The sequence below is a fragment of the Odocoileus virginianus genome, chromosome 21 (genome assembly GCF_023699985.2).
Source record: "Odocoileus virginianus isolate 20LAN1187 ecotype Illinois chromosome 21, Ovbor_1.2, whole genome shotgun sequence".
NCBI lineage: Eukaryota > Metazoa > Chordata > Mammalia > Artiodactyla > Cervidae > Odocoileus > Odocoileus virginianus.
In genome coordinates, this window is record NC_069694.1 from 33,640,264 (window position 1) to 33,655,768 (window position 15,505).

The 15,505-nt window shown below is 37.6% G+C and overlaps 1 protein-coding gene across 10 annotated transcripts in view; it reads left to right on the forward strand.

The window, feature by feature from the left end:
• The window catches only part of PDLIM5 (PDZ and LIM domain 5), a 231,114-nt gene that overhangs the window by 11,257 nt on the left and 204,352 nt on the right, over positions 1-15,505 (forward strand). The window lies entirely within an intron of this gene.

Below are 15,505 nucleotides of genomic sequence, written 5' to 3' on the forward strand. Positions count from 1 at the left end.
AATAAATATGAATATCTGTTCCCTTTTACTTGCATGGTAGCATAATATACACACTATTCCACACATTCCTTTTTTTCTCAACAGCTTTCCGTGGAGAATTTTCCTGATTAACATGTAGAGTGTTTCTTTTATTTTTAACAGATGTATAGAATTCTTTTGCAGGGAAGTAACATTTACCTAGGTAATCCCCTATTGAAGTGTGTTTATACTGTTTCCAGTATTACTTTTACAAGTAATGCTGCAGTGGATATCATATATACGTGATTATATATGTAATTTTTGATAGGTTGTGCCAATTTGCACTTTTGTGCAATACATGAAAAAACCTATCCCCCAAACAACATTACCAGCAAACTTTTGGACTTTTGCCAAGTTCTTTACCTCCCTTGTCTTAGGTAATTCTCACACCAGCCTGTGACATAGTGGTGGTATTCTCATGATACAGAACTGTGCTGGGAGCTCCCATGGCTAATGCGGAAGAGCTGCCTTTCAAGCAGGTATACTCTGCTGCCTGCTCAGTAAGCTGTATCATCAATTTAGGTAGATTCTTTCTCTAGTTAGATATTTAGAGGGTTACCTTTTGGTTTAATTATATATGTACTAGTATATAAATAATTATATATATATATATACACACACACATACACACACTGCTTCTTACAGTATTATATACTACTTGATTTTGAAAGATTGAAAATAAGTTTGTAACAGTTATGTATCTCAATGAAAATGCTTCAAATCCAGTTTACTAATGAAGTTTTCCTTGTTTTTTGGCTTTGAATTTTTAAATAGTTATCTTTATCTCCAAATTCCATCTTGATTTCAGCTACTCAGGTTTTACAAGGAAACACATGTATGTAATCCAGTCTGCAAGTTTTAAGGCTTTGCATGGTTGGATGAAATTTTAACTGTAAAACATTCTTGTGAAAATGTGTCTTGTGATTTATTCCTGTTTGAGGGGAGCAGTGTCTTGTTGCCTCCTACCAAAGAGCTATTATGCAGAAAGGAACAATATTTGAATATTGTCTTTTTTCACATTCTGTTAACATCATTTTATATTACTTTTGAATATCCTCGTTTGTGATAATGGACTCAAGAAAATTGTGGTTTAAATACTCCCATTTTTTGCTAAAAAAAAAAATCCAGAGACAAATGAACACCCAATGGAACATACTTTGTTGTTTGATTATAGAAATGCAAATAGAGTGTGTAGATATTGTGATGCCATACCTTTAAAATAGTCGTCTGCTTGTTTTCTGGCAGACAGTCTGAGCTCCATGTTGTGATGCTGATAGAACAGAACAGTGTGTACATACATATGTGCTCTCTCTTGGCGCAGAAGAAATGCTTTCCTTCTGTAGACAGGGTGCTAATTAAAGGGTTTTGAACATGCTGATTAAAAGAGACTATGGTAACAAAGCTGCTGAGTTATTTCTGTTCTCTTACAAAAGTCTCTGCCATCTCCTGTGACCTTTTTGGGTCTTGTGCAGTGGGGCATGCAATTCATTCTGGACTGGAGAGGATGGAGGGGGAGGGGGAGGAGAGGGAATGTTGGCGCAACTTTGCTGTTAGGCTGTTGGCCTTTCATTGTAGTTATTTTTAACCCCTTGTGTGGTTCAGTTTAAACATGTGCAGTAGTAACATTGCCTAATAAACATGGGTGCCTAATAACTAATTTATATTGTGGTAGTAAGATGATTAATGTTATACCTCATCTTAATTAGTTCTCTGGTTATATTTATTCTGCCTTCATTATGTAAAATTATTGGGATATATTTCAGTAGGCACCAGATTATTTAATTAATAGTATCAAGAAGCAATTAAAATCTGAAAGCATGCCTTAAAACATATAATTTAGTGATTCTCTTATTTTGATAATGTGTATGGAATTCTTAACAAGGTCTGGCGTGATAATTGCTCAGTTATCTTTTACAATAATAAGAAATTAAAAAGAAAAAATTATTTAGAGACTTGAAACATCAAATGCCCCATAATTGTAGGGAACAGTTGCATATTTTTCAATTTACTGTCTGTTGAAAATGAAAAAGAAAAAAATGTACAAGTTTGTGCTTAGCTAGGAACCTGCATCTATAGAGTTCAAAAGTATACAGTTTTTCCTCTGGTCATGTATTATTGTGTTGAACTTTAAAGTGCTATTTATGGTTTCCTTGTAATATTGGAACTCAGATATCAAATGTATTTGAGGTAAAGAAGTCATTGGCTGGGACTTGAACATTCTGTTTTCTTAAGATTTTGTCGTTATCAGCATAGGAATATATTGATTATGACTTGTTTCTTAAAGCATTCAAACTATAAAATTTTAGCATTATGTTCAGATTTTGTTCTCCATCTCTTTTGTATGAGTTTTGCATACTTCTTTAGTTGGTAGGTTTCTAAGGTAAGATTGGTAATTCTTGCAAACTTTTTGAAAAGATCCTCAAATTGCTGTAACTGCCTGATTACATATCATTGTCTTCAATTTCCTATCCTTAAAGTGGCGTGTCGGCTACTGGAGTTTGTAGGCTGTGTTTTTATGACCCTATATTTATGAAATTGCCTTGAAGCCGTGGAATGTAGGGATGGTTTCATTGTAGCAGTGTGGGTTTGTTGGTCTTTGCCAATATATTTTATAAGAAGAAATAGGAGACTTGTTGCACAATTCAGGGCTGTATTTTGGCAAGTTGATGACCCTCACCGTGGAATTACAAGAAAGATAGTGTATTTGTGAATAACATTTTAACTACAGCGTCCTAAAATTCAAACACTCTGCTTATGTTATTTTCTGATATATGATATTAGGATTTTCCCTTAACTTTCAATATTTGGACTTCCTGAAGGTTATCTCCCAGTTCTTTATAAACACATCTGTGGTGTTTCTTTAGCAGATCAAATGAGGTCAGACATTTCAATACCCAAATAATAGAGATTTTGATTCCAAGAGTTAGGGGAGGATCAGTTGACACCAGGTCAGACAAGATTTTAGTTGGTTTTGAAAAGCAGAAGATATGTATTATTTCTTGGAGTATGGAGCCCTGTTTCAGAGTACTATTGATACATAGAACAGTGAAAACGCTTTGCTGTGAATTCATTCATTCAGTAGTTAAAGGGACATTTCGTGGAAGCCATAGAGGAAGAGACAAAGTATCGGAAAGTACAAAGGTTGTGGAGAAAAATAGAGTACTAGGCAATGTCATAAGACCTGTCACAAGACAATATTTGATGGAATGACAGAGATACAGATAAGTGTTTCTTGGTTTCGGTGGACACAGACCTTTTGTGTTTGTTTAGGGTAGAGAAATTACCTACAGGAGAAATTAATTGAATTGGTCCTTGAAGGATGAACTTTGAACACCTCAGAGTAAGTGTTTCTCTGTGTTGGTTTCCAGTGTCCGTGAAAATGAAGACTTTTTTTGCTATTGCTTGACTCTGGGTGAAATTGTGAATAAAGCTGAGTGATTCTCCAGAGAGGCCAGCTGCAGAGTTCCCTCCAAGAGGCGGGTAGAAAGAGACTTTCAGTCCTCAAGCTGAAATGAGAGAACCATCCTACCTTGAATAAATGGGTCCATTGTTAATTTTAAGCTGTTGAGTATTTTCTTTTACATTCCCTTCCAACTACCCTGTCATTATGCCAAGTTAGAAAGTTAATAATTTAGCTTGCTTAACTGCATAATGTATATTTCACATGTATGTTCACCCTTTGCTTTAAAATACTAATTAGTTATGTGGAAGGCTCAGAGGCTTGCCTTTACTACATGGCAATTTGCTGTCATTGGTGGTTGCAAGGTTCAAGAATCTCAAGATAATTCTGAAGATTTTTTCTGTAAAAAGATGAAAGTCTAAGTCAATTTTATTGTTAAGTTAGTAGTTAGAGAAAAAAGGCTTTTTTTTTTTTAAGTTTTTAATGAATATTGGGCATTATAGAAAGTTACTTGCTAACATAGGAATTTTATTGTTATACAGGATTTTTGTATCTGATGGAAGAAACAATATTGTAGAGATTGAGTCAAGTAAGAAAAGCACTTTAGACCTAAGAAAAGGAGATTTTCATTCAAGGTACTCATTTACTCGTGAGTTAGGTCTAATATTTACTTAAACTGAGAATAACCAAAGCCTGTAGACTCACTTTCAGTCATTTTTGAGAATTTTCAATGCAGAGAGCTTGTCTTTATGATGGTTGCTGGTCAGGCTGCAGTGTGAATATACAGTTAACCAGATACCTTTGTCTGAAACATCCTGTTTGTAGTAGTTCTCACCCAGATTCTTATGTACTGCAAGGCCCTTCGTGGTCTTTCCCCCCAGTTACAACTTCACAGAAGAGAAATCTGATATGACTTCATTAATTTAGAAACACCCATGTCTCTGGCTGACAAGGGATTGCTTCTTTGGCTAGAAGAGATAATTAGGTTTCAGCTTTAGGAGGTGAGACTCTAAGCCTTTGTTTGAATTTTTAAGATGAAGAAATACTGAGTATATGATATAAAACTTCACAAAATAAGATCCTCACATGTGAAATATTAATATATGTGTGGATTTGCAAATAAATGACACAATAATGGGATTGAAAAGAAAACACCAGTTTAAGAAAGTAATGAACAGTGACCATGGTGGTCCCTCATTTAGGTATTCTGGGTACAGAGTCTGTACTGTATAGCCCTGCTGGGAATTCAGATTTGTGTTTTAATTGCAGAGTAGGAAAATCACTTTTGTAGCATAGACACTTTTTTTAAAGGTAATAAAATATTTAGCTATGGATGGAACAGACAATATTGAATGAGTGTTTAAAGTCAGATTTGGAAGAATTTTTTATAGTATTAAAATGGAATCTCTCGAATCATCACTTCCCTCTCTTCTGTCACCTTTTTATCATTTCTTTCTTGTGCCTTAAGTGGAGTTATCTGCTCTCTGTCAATACTCAGTTTTCTTTTGCAGCTTAGATTGTTACCCGTTTTGTGTGATAATTACTGGAACAAAGTTCATCAGCCCCACTGGCCCTTAGTCTACCTGGTGGAGCTTAAGCAGTGGCAGCAGGTGTCCCTGTCCAGCCTAAATGCAGGAGAGTGCAATGAGCTGGGAAATGACGGGACGAAATGAAAAAGGACAAGTCAGATGGAAAGTGCAAAGAAAGAGGTAGGTTTTAAAAAGTTACAGTGGGAACAGTTATTTACTGGATCAAATATGGTACTCAAGAAATCTTAACCCTTCACGCTTTCCTCCCTTTTAAAGTTTAATTAGTTTATGCTTCTCTTTAGGTAAGACATTCATGTGAGTTGAAAGTCAAATGACTCATTAGAGTTTAGAGGAAAGAACCTTCTGTTGCCCTATCATTCATTTCTTTTGCCTGCAAGCAGCCAGTGTTTGCAGTTTCTTGTGTATAGTGCCAGGGGTAATCTATACAGATATGTGAAAGTACATATATATCCTCACTACCCTCCTTTTCAACACAAATAGTGTCCTTAAAGACATATTATTTTGTTTTTTGGCATTTTGCCTTTTTAAACTTAACCCCAAATCAATAAATATGTCTTCATTCTTTTTGTATAGCTGCATCATATTTGGACTTATCATAATTTATTTAGCCAGTTCCTATGGATGGACAATTAGATTGTTTCTAATCTTTTTCTTTTAGTAATACTGTGGTGTAATTTTTGTATCTGTATCTATATCTATATTTTAGGCACATATATGAGTATATCTAGAAATGGAATTGCTGAGTCAAAGGGTTGTCCACGTTTTGACTGATACTGCCAACTCTCTCTGTGGAGACACTCCTGCCCACAATATGAGAAGGCCAGTTTCCTCATACCCGTGCTAGCACGTGTTTTGACAGACTTTGATCTTTTCCAATCAGATGGGTCTGTTTCCATCTTTCTCCTTTTTTACAGAGCTTAATCACCAGTATTCTACAGAGGATTCTGTATGTTTTTAAGTGGCTCATTTTTTCCCCTGTTTGTGTGAGAATATACAGAATGAAAATGCGCTGATTTTCTTTAAATTATTTCATTAACTTTGGAGGGATGCTGTTTATTTGAATTTTTTCATTTAGAGCTCTGATGAATAATTATCCTCTTATCACTTGCTTCCTGTTTCCAAATGAATTTCCTCTCTCTGTTAACATATTACTTCCAAATATATGGTGAAATAATTTTTTGTCTTTTGTGAAATAGTTTTTGGCATAGTGCCCTGTGATAGACTTTCAAAAAAATTAAGCAGATCACATTGAATAGATTTCAGGTTGTTACTTTGGAGATTTTCCAGTAGCTTGGTATATTGTGTAATATCAAATCCTACTCTTGTCGGTCTCCCTTTAAAGGATGTGACAGAGAGACTGACCATAATGAGGCATTTGGCCTGGTCCTTGGACATAGTAAAATTCAGCCTTAGGACCCTCACTGTTTTCACACCAACCGTTATTAGCCAGTGGAGTGTAACAAGTCACAACAGTTTCTAATGTTTCACAGCGCAGTGAGTCAGGCCTTGGGAAGGCGTTCTAGTACGTGGCACAACGTAGTTCTTTGTTTCATCTGAGTGAAGCCGCAGAGGATGTAAGTGTTGGTAACCTTGATGACAAGAAGGGCCGGCATGCTAGGGCTGTTTGTATTTTATATGCTTAAAGTTGAGGGAAGTAGGGATTTCCTTTTAGTCTGTTGCTGCAAAATTTTAAATACGATGAGAAGGGTTTGGAACTACATAAGAATGTGCACCATTTGTTACTTGAATTCTGTGACTTGTTAACCGTTTGCCTAGGATTCAGAAATTGATTTAACAGTGATCACTGTTCTTCATGATAATTATCTTGGGTGGAGTTTGACCAAAAGAAAGTTTTGTGTGTTTTTTTTTAATATTGTTGATTCTGTCAGGGACTTAAGTGTTGTGATTGGTTCCATTAAGCATCCAGTTATTAGACCAGTATTTCTCTAATGATTTCTGAGATATTAACTTTTAGAGATGGTAAAATTTGAAAGTTTAGTCAGGTTGTAAAATGCTTGCTAGAGGAGGTTGTGCATGTATTCTGAAAGTATTTTCTTCTTAAGAGAAGATACGGGAGGACAAATGTCCTTTAGAAAGCAAATGCATTATTCCTTAACTAGCAATCCTAAGAGATAGATGTTCTGGAGAGAGACATTTGTATGTAAATATAAGCATTGTTACACATGTAATTTTCATGTGGACTGTGGACATTCTCCTGAAGTATCTCCATGGTGCTGACTTCCAAAATATTCTTAGAATGGTTCTTTTGATCTTTTTATGTTAGACATTTCTGTTTATATGTACCTTTATTCATTCTGGAAGACTCTAGTTAGTTGATATCCAGTTCTCGGAGTGGCACTTTGATAGTTTCGCAGACAAAGGTGTTTCTAAACTTCATCACTGGCTTGTTCCCGCCTAGGCTGGTTCCTCATCTTCAGGCTGGCATCTTGCCCAGGCAGGAATTCTGAAATCCTGCATTTACTGTTTCTCTGCCCTATTTAAGAACTGCAGGGCTTCCTGTTACTTACGGCTTAACTCCCCTGCCTGCCATTCAGGCTGCATGTCAGTGGGCCCATTTAACAGACTGAGTTTATAGTCCAGAGTGTTTTGAACCCTGAAGTCCTTCGTCTCTTTATTCTTCATGCATTTGTTTCTTAACTCTGAAGCCTTACCCATCCATCAGGGCACTTTTGTATACCAGGTGCTCTTTGAAATGTTTGACTGCTCCAACTCACTGGGGTCTCCTTTCTTTCCTATATTAAATAATAATGAATACGCATTAACATTTATTGAGCCTGTGCTATTGTCTAGGCCTTGCTCTAGATATTTTGCACACGTTTGATTATTTAATCCTCTTAAGAACCCTCTGGGGAAGTATAATTTAAAATCTCTGATCCTCAGATGAGGAAACAAAAGTTAAATAACATGCCCAAAGTAGCGCAGCTGGTAATTGGTTAAGCCTAGGGTTTGGAACCATTTACACTGAGTACAAGTAATACTGTGATGGCTTTAACCAGCATACTCTATTTTCTGGGAATAGATAACAGCTTTCAGTACTGACAGCCAACTTTGTGTGTATGTCTCTTAAAGAGAGAATACATGCTATAAAATCAAAGACTTTGAGATTATATTTTTAAAATATGACTGTTTTCTAAACTGATCATTAATATCATCAGTGAGGTTTTTCAAATGTAGCTTCTAGACCCAGACTTTGAATTCAGGATGTTTAGGGATTCTCAAATGCTTTATAGATGTTTCTCATGTACCATTGAATCACATTTTGTACACTCATGTTTGGTAACCAAATGTAGCTTTTATTTATTTTTTAAAAATATTTTTCTTGTGGATCTTTTGTTATTTAGATCACTTCAACAAAAAGATTAAGGCTAAATTGCAGTGAAATTGCCACCAACTAAATAATGTGACAGATATGCTTTTCTCTAGATCATAGTCTTTTCACTTTTTTCAGAGTTCAGTCACCATAGGTCAAATCCTTTTTTGGAAATAAATGTCAGTTTTAATAATACATGATATCAGGTTTTAGTTCTGTTTATGACGCTGAAAGTGTCTTTGTGACAAAAAGATCTGGCGCACCTTGAAGGTGGCACATTACTTGTAATATTTTAATCCTATACAATTAAATAATGTTAAATTTACCAGAGACTTCTGGAGGAATCTTTGGTAAATTTAACCAAGCATGTAACGAGTATACTTGGTTTTTTCCATGCCTCATTGTTAAGCTAAAGTGGTAACACTGATGTTAAAAGGAACTGAGGATAGTCTTTTTAAGGCCATGAGCCCAAGATCAGTTGTCATGTTATGTTTCATAGCAGTACTGTTCAAGTATATATAAATAGGTCATATACTTTGTTAAGTTGTGAACCCCTCTCACCTGGAAAAAAAAAAAATCCTACGGCTCTGGGTCTTGTTTACTTAAAATCATGTTAAAATTCCCAGTATGTGTTCAGTGATTGTTGACTGATGATTATGATGATGGGGACAAATGGAAAGCCTAGTTGCAATTGCAATCGTTTCTTCCAGAATTGTTTTGTTAATGAACATGATTGATAGTTACTATTAACCATTTTGGTTTTCTTTGTTTTTAATCCTGGTCAGGTTTTGTTTCTACGAAGTGCCCCAGAGGTTGCTTGCCTCCCTATACAGTCTTCCTGCGTGTCAGCCTGTATTTGTTTTCTATTTGACCCTGTGGTTCTATATGACAGTGTCATGCACAACAGAGGAGAACCCTCGCTCACATTGTAGCCTTCTAGGTGACTGAGTTATATTTCCCTTTAATTCTTGTGGGTATTCTGTTGGAAACCATTTCTTCAAATGTTTCTTTCTTGACCGTTGCCTCTCTTCACAACCCTGAGCATTTGCCTTTAAAAGTAGTTCAGTTTTTAGATGTCACTTTATGTGTGAATCCCAGAACTGAACCTCACACCTAAGATATAGTAAGACAAATGCAAAAGTTTGGTTATTAAGTAAGGAAACTGATTTTTGTGACTGGATAGTGCAGAGTTTAGAACTGCTTTGGGTAGCGGGCTTGATAGAATTTTCACTGTTTTCTCTGTATACTTTTGTACTGTTTGAAATGCATTCGTGTCTTTTGTCTAAAAACTGAAAGGAAGGTAAATTGGCCTATAGTTTGTTCACATGCAAACTCAGACTTGCCTGGACATACACGGAGCTTATGAGAGCCTAAAAAGGAGCAGGTGTGTGTGTGTGTGTGTGCACGTGTGTGCGTGTGTGCGTGCGTACACATACTGTTATGTGAAAGACCAAGGGACTTCATGGGAAGGAATTCAAGAAACACATAATTGAGGCATATTCAAAGCTTAGTCCTTGGAGACTGTGTTATTATTATTTATTATCTTTTAGGAGAGATGGGTAAGTTTCTGGTAGACCAGAGAACAGTCCTCTTGGTATTGTCTTCTGGTGCTGCGTTTTCCCTCAGTGACTCATGCCGGAACCCTCAGAGGAGAAGCTGTTAGTTAACACATATTTGTTGATCTCCTGCTGTGTACCAGGCTGGGGTAGAGAGGGCGGTTCTCTATTTTCTGACAGAAAGGTACATAGAACAAGATATGGAATATATGAAGAAGCTTGGAAGTAGAAGAGGACATATGTGGAATGAAACTTGGGAAAGGACCATGATAAATGTGTGTTGACCATACAGCCTAGTCAGGGTAGCAGGGAACTTCTGGATTAGGATCTGTAGAATCTCTAGAGGAGACAGAAGTAGCAGCAGTAGACAGCATTTGATATCCTACCTCGAGGCATGGAGCCATTATTTTATTGAACACCTAACGTGTGCTCAGTGTTGGTCTAGAAGCTGAAAGTACAGAAAACAAAGTCTTCATTGTTACGAACCTTATAGTCTAGTAAAAGAGACTGTTAACACTCGTGTATAGGGAAATGAGCAGTGTGACTTAATGAGGTGGTGTGCTAGGGAATGAGTGAAAGTGAAAGTCACTCAGTTGTGTCCGACTCTTTGCAACCCCATGAACTATAGAGTCCATGGAATTCTCCAGGTCAGAATGCTGGAGTGGGTAGCCTTTCCTGTCTCCAGGAAATCTTCCCAACCCAGGGGTCAAACCCAGGTCCCCCACATTGCAGGTGGATTCTTTACCAGCTGAGTCACAAGGGAAGCCCTGGGAGTAATTGGGGGAATGGTGTAAGGGGGAAGGGTCTTACTTTAAGTTCAGCAGTCAAGACAGGCTCCTCTGACTGAGGAAGCGGCATTGACTTAAGAATAAGAAGCCAGTCATGGGAAGACGAAGGAGAACAGCTTTGCAGGCATAGAGAACAGTAAGTGCAAAGGCCTGGAGACAGGAAGGATGTTGGTGTGTTCAAGAAGAAGAAAAGGAGGCCAGTGTGGCAGGAGTGCAGTGAGCAAGGAGGCAAGGGGAATGAGATGGGGGTGAGGAGGGGAGCCTAGTGTCAGAGTGAGAGAGAAAACGGTTTAACATAGTGCAGAGAGATGACATTGGGGGTGACGGGACAGCCGGGATTTGAGAGGGATTCTGATTCCTCTGGATTGGTGCTGAGCTAGGGAGAGTGGGCTCCTGTTACTGTGATTTTACCATATCTGCAAGCTGGTGTATTTTAAAACTGGTTTTGATAGAAATTTCAGGGGAAAAATTCCAGACATTTTTAAAGCAAAGGAATAACCATATAGCCTTCCAAGATGGTTACTTGGAAATATCTTATGTTTTAATATGTTCATTTGGAAAAGTTATTTGTGTTATAACAAGTACATTATTGTTTTCTCATTGTTAATTGCACACTGGTGACAGTTTTCCTATTTTGTGCTCTTTTATTATCATCACTGTAAGAAGCAGCTTGTTTCCCAGATGGCTTTTGTTTTCATTTCCTTGTGATGTTATGACCTTTTCTACTTTAATAAGGAAATGTTGCATACAGATTCAGGAGTTGTTTACAAATTATGCTGGTAACACTTTTGTTAGAGTCTGCCTCAAAGATGAAGTGAATGTTAGAGTATTTATTCTAAGTCAGATATGTTGAGCTGAGAAAGATTTTAATAGTGTCTATTTTTAAAAAGAATATTTTAGTCTGTTGGTTAATGTGCCCAATGCCAAAAGTTATGTATTGTAGCCCTTTTATTATTTCAAGTGGAGGGAGTTTATGAAAGTTAATGTTTTTCATTTCTGAACCTTTCGGAGAGGTCACATGACAGGATTAACATCTCGTAAGAGAAGGCTGGTCTTAAATGCATTGTTAATGGATAGAAGTGCTGTCACTATCATGTAGCTATAGGTCTGCATCGATCATAATGTCTTAGCAAGTGATGAAACTTTGCACTTCATATTTAAGGTCAACTTTTTGTAAATTCAGGGGAAAATGACCCTTGTTATGAGTTTTGGGGTATATTTGCAAAATAATACTTTACAACCAACTTAAATCTATGTTGCTTTAGGTATAACAAAATAATATACTAATGTAAATGTCATTTTAGATATAGTTTTCTTAATGCTTTTATCTTAAGATTTAAAGTGATCTAATAGTAATTAGAGGCAGAGGAACCAGAGATCAAATTGTCAGCATTTATTGGATCATAGAGAAAGCAAAGGAATTCCAGAAAAACTTCTGCTCCATTGACTGTGAGAAAGCCTTTAACTGTGTGAGTCACAACAAACTATGGAAAGTTCTTAAAGAAATGGGAATACCAGACCACCTACCTGTCTCCTGAGAAACTTGTATATGGGTCAAGATGCAACAGCTAGAACCTTACGTGGAACAACTGACTGGGTCAGTTGTGAAAGGAGGACGACAGAACTGTGCATTGTCACCCTGCTAACTTAACTTGTGTACAGAGTACATCATACAAAATGCCAGGCTGGATGAGTCACACGCTGGAATCAAGATTGCAGGGGAGAAGTGCCAACAACTTCAGATGTGCAGATGATACCACTCTGATGACAGAAGGCGAAAAGGAACTAAAGAGCCTCTTGATGAAGGGTGAAAGAGGAGAGTGGAAAAGCTGGCTTAAAACTCAGCATTCAAAAACTAAGATCATGGCATCTGGTCCCATTCTTGGCAAATAGAAAGGGAAACAGTAGAAGCAGCGACACATTTTCTTTTCTTGAACCCTTAAGTGTCACTGTAGATGGTGACTGTAGCCATGAAATTAGAAAGTACTTGCTTCTTGAAGGCTATGAGACACCTCGGCAGCATATTAAAAAGAAGACACATCATTTTGCCTGTAAAGATCCATATAGTCAAAGCTATGGTTTTTCCAGTAGTCTATGTATGTATGTGAAAGTTAGACCATAAAGAAGACTGAGTGCTGTTAATAATTGATGCTTTCAAACTGTGGTGCTGGAGAAGACTCTTGAGAGGCCCTTGAACTTCAAGGAATCAAACCAGTCAATCCTAAAGGAAATCAGTCCTGATTATTCATTGGAAGGACTGATGCTGAGGCTCCAATACTTGGGCCACCTGATGTGAAGAGCTGACTTATTGGAAAAGACTTTGATGCTGGGAAAGACTGAAGGCAAAAGGAGAAGAGGGCAGCAGAGGATGAGATGGTTAGATAGCATCACTGACTCAAAGGACATGAACTTGAGCAAAATCCGGGAGATAGTAGAGGACAGGAAAGTCTGATGTGCTGCAGTCCATGGGGTCTCAGGGAGTCAGACATGACAGCCACTGAACAACAGCAACAACAGTAGTAATTAAGTTTCAGCCTTGAAAGAACACTAGAGGCAGTTGTGATTATGTCATGATGCTTGGTCAAGCATCCATGACTATTGTATTACCGAAGCTAGTGGAGTAGTTTTTTTTTTACTGCAGTCCTTTGGGGTTTGGGCTTCCCTGGTTGCTCAGACTCTAAAGAATCTGCCTGCAATACTGGAGACCTGGGTTGGGAAGATCCCCTGGAGAAGGGCATGGCTACCCACTCCAGTATTGCTGCCTGGAGAATTCCATGGACAGAGGAACCAGGTGGACTGCAGTCCACGGAATTGCAAAGAGTCAGACACAATTGAGCGACTGATGCACACTTTGGCATTTATATTTTCTCCCAAAATATAATTTTTTAATTTTAGTGGACAGTGTTGTACATACTCTTTTGTGTAGTAGTACCAGTGCAGGCTCTGGAGCACAATGCCTGGGTTTGAATTCTGGCTCTGTAATTTACCAGCTGTAAACATCTGGACAAATTACTTGACTGTGTCCCAAGTCCTAACTGTCAAGTGGGGGAAAAGTAATATTTACATCATAGGGTTGTTGAATTGAATAAATTAATACCTGTAAAGTGCCTGGCACGTAGTAAGAACTCAGTGAAGTTTGCCTAATAATAACAGATTATCTTATATTAATAACTATTTACTAGTAATATCTGGTTGAAGCAGTTTTGACCCTATTATTGAAATAATGTTTCTAGATCCATCACGTCTTAGATAACATCATCTTCCAAATCAGTTCTGGTTTTCCTTTTCATAGATTTTTATAGAAGATTCTTTAGAAGCATTCTTCTCAGTACATACACACACACACTGACATACATGCACACACATATATACAACCTACACAGACTGCAGTTCGAATTATTTCATGAAACATCTTTTATAGAACGTTCATAATAAATATTTGGTGAATGAATAGCCCATTCCATTCTTCCGTCTGTTATGGTCTGCTTTACACTGTCAAAGAGATCTGAAAGGATGGTTAGCACCAGTAATAACCTCCAATTAGACTTCCTTCCCTTAGTGATTGCCTTTCACTGTGGCTTTTTTTAAAAATTCTTTTAAAGAGACATGATAAGCTATATTGCTGATGAGATACAGTTGCTCTAGAGAATAATGTTCTCTCCAGTGAAGGATGTTGTTGTTTACTTGCTAAGTTGTGTCCAATGCATTGACTTTAGCCCTCCAGGCTCCTCTGTCAGTGGGATTTCCCAGAGAAGAATACTGGAGTGGGTTGCCATTTCCTTCTCCGGGGGATCTTCCCTTTCAAGGGATTGAACCCATGACTCCTGCACTGGCAGGCAGATTCTTTACCACTGAGCCACTCGGGAAGCCCTCCAGTCAAGGGTAGATTTGATTATAAGAGGGAATATGTAGTGGGATGTAGACGAGATAAGCTTAGCAATGTTTCTGCCATTTGTACCATCTGTTTCTAAGAGTGCTGGCGTATCACCAGCCTTTGTGTATTGGTCTCTGTGCTCCTTCCCGTGCCCTCCTATTTTTCTGACCATAGCCAGCTGGACCTGGGTTGGGTGCCTGATCATCTATATATAGGTAATATAGCCATCTAATAGACAAAGTTGGATGATTTATATGTGGTCATACAATGTACAAGCCTTATGAGTTTTATGAAATATAACATTTAACTATTCTGAAATTCAGCCATACAAGTAAATGTAAATCATTGCTATTCATTCATTAACTTATTTACCTACTCCATAAATATTTATTGAACATTGTTATATGCCAGGCACGGTCCTAGACCTACATGCCTTATAGGCACCTGTATCCCTGCCTACGTGCTGGGCACTGGGGGCACAGTGCTGTGAATAAAACAGCCTGCCCTCCCAGACTGATGTTTTAAGGAAGTTAAGACAAGACAATAAATAAGTAAAAATAGTTGGTGATAAATAGTACGGGGCCAAACAAAGGAGTATAGGGAAAAGGAATGATGGTTGAATGCAGGTTACTGATTTATAGAAGGTGAGTAAATAAGGCCTCATAGGTAAGGTGACATTGAACAGAGACTTGGATGAAGTCGGGTAAAGAGCCTTTGGGGCAAAGGGTAAAGACCACAACATGAACATTTGCTTTGCATGTTTCAGAAACAGCAGTATTTGAGTGGCTGGAGTAGACAGAGGGGGAGAGTGGTGGAAGATGATTTTAGAGAGTTGAAGGTAGTTATTTTCTAAGATCAGTTGGTATTAAAATCTATAGCACGTTAGTTGATAGGACAGTGGCATTTTGCTGCTAGTTTAAAATAAGACCTTGTCAACAAAATGAAGGTTTTTTTTTTGGTTTGGTTTTGGAATATAGTACTGTGGTAC